Source organism: Schistocerca serialis, unplaced genomic scaffold, assembly GCF_023864345.2.
Source record: "Schistocerca serialis cubense isolate TAMUIC-IGC-003099 unplaced genomic scaffold, iqSchSeri2.2 HiC_scaffold_328, whole genome shotgun sequence".
NCBI classification, from domain to species: Eukaryota; Metazoa; Arthropoda; class Insecta; order Orthoptera; family Acrididae; genus Schistocerca; species Schistocerca serialis.
Genome location: NW_026047898.1, coordinates 40,001 through 45,000, shown reverse-complemented (window position 1 = coordinate 45,000; position 5,000 = coordinate 40,001).

Below are 5,000 nucleotides of genomic sequence, written 5' to 3'. Positions count from 1 at the left end.
ACAACACTAGGTCCGCCATGTCGAGCGCACCACAAAACATACCGCCATCTGTAGGTCTCCCTCAGCATGAGCTCCTGCAACGACGATACCGCCATCTATGGGACGCCAAGCCGACTAAGACATCGATGGGCCCACAGTGCCCATCTTTCGACGCCACCCACAAAGCATGCAGCCTGTGTCGACCACAGCACCCAAACGCCAGTGCCTCTGCCGCACGAAGTCGTGGACCGGCAATCACACCACCCGCACCCGCTCGTGCCCCACCCCAACCGCCAAACTCGCAACGCCAGCGGATGAACGGCGGAAGTTTCCCGCAGTCGTAATGTGCAATCCACACCTATAACTTGCGTTTCATGAAGAGTTATGTCCAATATGCGACATTCCCGCTGTCCCTATACATGAGCTGCGAGCTGTACCACGTACAAGCTACAGACGCGATCGCATTGCTCACTGTACGGATTCCCATGCCGAGCGATCAGCTAGGAAGCGCCCCATCCACGTCGGTACCCTTGGGCGTTGCACTCGCAGTCGCAAAAAACGTTGGGCAAATATATTTCTCCGATGCTGAGCGATCAGCTAGGAAGCGCCCCATCCATGTCGGTACTCGTACGCGTCGCACTCGCAGTCGCAAAAAACGCTGGGCAAATATATTTCTCGGAAGAGTAATGACAGTCCGAGCCTCCTGCGTGGGAAGAGTCTTTCTAGGCCCTGACCCACGGGAAGCGTGTAGCTTCCCCCATCCCGGACATTTCACGTCGTCACACTACCGGTATTGACTAATAGACTGATTGCTGATAATCATTAGCCACACACTGGGGGAAACGGCCGACAGGGGCGGCAACATAGTGGAGCCGCAGTGTCACTAATGTACAGAGATAGAACAGTTTCGACTGGAACCAGAGTAACCGTATACACGGCACTGATTAGTAATAGATGCAGAGCCATCAGAATACAGATAATATATACAACCGTCCCTATACATGCTGAAAGACTCTGCACACAATGAGAACCACACGTCAGCCAGACACTATCACACACTACTCTCTGCCTCTAACAGGCACACACACAATATCTAACCACCAGCATGGAAGAACATCCGGTGCATCCTCTCCGCCACATTACACAATCCACACTATCATAACCAGACCGGGAGGTCCACCCAGAAAACAGAATATCCCACCCTTCCGACATCCGCCATTGCTCAGCTAAGCCACGAACACCCACACATGTCCTACACAGGGGTGCACCCAACATCACAATACTGCCTCCTGTCACAGTACACAAACAATGGCAGGAATGAAAGACACAGATCTGCCACAACCTTGGAATCGGAGCGCCGCCTGTCATGAGCCACAAGTGCATCCTGACGTGACAAATCGGATGATCCCGCAGGCATGCACTTACGATAATCACTATCAACGAACCTGCCGCCCCCTCCCCCCCCAAAATACACCTTTCCCTACAACGTGTACCTTAACCTAAGCTATATTGTACCTTAACCTAAGCGATATTGTACCTTAACCTAAGGTATATCGTACCTTAACCTAACCTACATTGCGCCTTCACCTAACCTACGTTGTACCTTAACCTAACCTACGTTGTACCTTAACCTAACCTACGTTGTACCTTAACCTAACCTACGTTGTACCTTAACCTAACCTACGTTGTACCTTAACCTAACCTACGTTGTACCTTAACCTAACCTACGTTGTGCCTTAACCTAACCTACGTTGTGCCTTAACCTAACCTACGTTGTGCCTTAACCTAACCTACGTTGTGCCTTAACCTAACCTACGTTGTGCCTTAACCTAACCTACGTTGTGCCTTAACCTAACCTACGTTGTGCCTTAACCTAACCTATGTTGTGCCTTAACCTAACCTATGTTGTGCCTTAACCTAACCTATGTTGTGCCTTAACCTAACCTATGTTGTGCCTTAACCTAACCTATGTTGTGCCTTAACCTAACCTATGTTGTGCCTTAACCTAACCTATGTTGTGCCTTAACCTAACCTATGTTGTGCCTTAACCTAACCTATGTTGTGCCTTAACCTAACCTACGTTGTGCCTTAACCTAACCTACGTTGTGCCTTAACCTAACCTACGTTGTGCCTTAACCTAACCTACGTTGTGCCTTAACCTAACCTACGTTGTGCCTTAACCTAACCTACGTTGTGCCTTAACCTAACCTACGTTGTGCCTTAACCTAACCTACGTTGTGCCTTAACCTAACCTACGTTGTGCCTTAACCTAACCTACGTTGTGCCTTAACCTAACCTACGTTGTGCCTTAACCTAACCTACGTTGTGCCTTAACCTAACCTACGTTGTGCCTTAACCTAACCTACGTTGTGCCTTAACCTAACCTACGTTGTGCCTTAACCTAACCTACGTTGTGCCTTAACCTAACCTACGTTGTGCCTTAACCTAACCTATGTTGTGCCTTAACCTAACCTATGTTGTGCCTTAACCTAACCTATGTTGTGCCTTAACCTAACCTATGTTGTGCCTTAACCTAACCTATGTTGTGCCTTAACCTAACCTATGTTGTGCCTTAACCTAACCTATGTTGTGCCTTAACCTAACCTATGTTGTGCCTTAACCTAACCTATGTTGTGCCTTAACCTAACCTATGTTGTGCCTTAACCTAACCTACGTTGTGCCTTAACCTAACCTACGTTGTGCCTTAACCTAACCCATATTGTACCTTAACCTAACCCATATTGTACCTTAACCTAACCCATATTGTACCTTAACCTAACCCATATTGTACCTTAACCTAACCCATATTGTACCTTAACGTAACCTAATTTGTGCCTTAACGTAACCTAATTTGTGCCTTAACGTAACCTAATTTGTGCCTTAACGTAACCTAATTTGTGCCTTAACGTAACCTAATTTGTGCCTTAACGTAACCTAATTTGTGCCTTAACGTAACCTAATTTGTGCCTTAACGTAACCTAATTTGTGCCTTAACGTAACCTAATTTGTGCCTTAACGTAACCTAATTTGTGCCTTAACGTAACCTAATTTGTGCCTTAACGTAACCTAATTTGTGCCTTAACGTAACCTAATTTGTGCCTTAACGTAACCTAATTTGTGCCTTAACGTAACCTAATTTGTGCCTTAACGTAACCCATGTTGTGCCTTAACGTAACCCATGTTGTGCCTTAACGTAACCCAATTTGTGCCTTAACGTAACCCATGTTGTGCCTTAACCTAACCTATATTGTGCCTCAACCTAACCTATATTGCGCCTTAACCTGACGCACGTTGTCGCTGAACCTGCTCTGTAATTGTTATGCAACTCGTTAAATTAGTGTAGTGTTGCCTAACCGCAACCCTCGCAATATAGTTCGCTATTCGCACTGCCCGGTCCCCTGTGTATCGCGTCATGTTAAACACCTTGCAGGTGTTGCTGACTTTCCACATGCTCCTGCTATACACTGTAATGTGGATAGCAGCAGGACGTACATGCCCCCCCCCCCTTCCCCCCTGCCTTCGCAAGCTGGTCGTTGAGAAGTTTGCATGTTCAATGCCCTTCGCATGCCGACGTACTCAGCCTACGTTGTGGTACGGCCTGTCACCTGTCCGCCGATGTACGCAAAACCCACAAACTGTACTGCACATTGGTCCGTATGTACTGAATGATACATCGTGGCACATGTGTGACCGTACGACGACTGCGCCTAGCAACGGCAGACCATACAGTCCAAATATTGTGCACGCAGCTACGTGTCGTCTCCCTATAAGAGCTGGATTGCAGTGTGGTACGCCATTCAGACGTGTGGGAGGAACGGACGCCCTGGATGGCGATCAGCATGAGCAGTCTGTTGATGTAGTGGAGCGTGTATTCGGACGTAGTCGTCTCTTCTCACACACCGTGATAGCATGTTGCACCGCGTTCCACATCTGCGACATCCTGCAGAGGCCGGCTGACAGTCGTTCGCGCAATGGACACCGCATACGTACGGGGGCTACCTTCCACGTGTTCTCGAGGCGTGCACATGTTGTTGCGTCTATGTGGGCAGACGTAGTGTGTTGTGACACCTGACACAGGCATGCAATACTCGTTGCAAATGGCGATGGACGTCTACGTTTGCTGGTGACGTTACGCAAATGAACAACAGGTAACCCGTTGTGGTGCGGTTGTTCTCGCTAGAGGTGAATCAGTGTTGGCGACGATCGGTCGAGCTATTAACCGGTTGTTTCAGGGATACCCACCATGCCCACGAACGTGAAAGGGGACCCACCATGCCCACGAACGCGAAAGGGGGATCTGGGTGTGAGGCGATACGCGGCGGTGGCTGGGTGGGACCGTCCCCGGCCGGTGAGGGGGGGCCGCCCGGCGTGCTGGCAGCGCGGTGCGTGGGCGCACGCGCTACAGCCGGCTGGTGGGGGCGGCCAGTGGCAGGCGCGCCGGCCGACGGACGCGGCAGGCGGCGCAGCTGCGCGCCGGCGCCCCCTGCTCGCGGCGCCTTGCGGCCAAAGTAGGTCCTCGCGGGCCCGGTGCGAAGCGCGGTGGCCATCTGCAGTGTGCTGGTCCGATTGAGGACTGTGTGCGCTGAGGATGCGCCGCCGCCCGGCGCTCGGCGCCGCGACGCCGTCTGCTGCTCGGTCGCCCCAGCGGTTCTCGCAGGTGGTTTGTATCGCAGCTGTGCGGACGTGTTGGCGCGTGCGCTGTGCTGGGAGAGTTCGCTTCGGCACCCAAGTGGGGCTTTTGTCCTTCTGTGGCGCTGGCGTTGGAGCTGCCGGTCACCGTAGGTGGCGCGTGTTGTCTCCCGCCGGCAATGCCACGACAGCACGCTCCCGGGCCTCTGTCGGCAGCGGCAAGCTCAGTTGGGAGCACGGGTGGTCGCACCTAAAGCGTCTACTCGCCTAACTCCGGGCGATTGCGCCTCTCTCGAACCCGACCAAGTACTTAGGACGGCGCTGCGCGCCGCCGGGACCTGAGAGGGTTTCGAGGTGTGTTGTGCAGGGGAGCTCAGCCTCCTCCTGTTTGC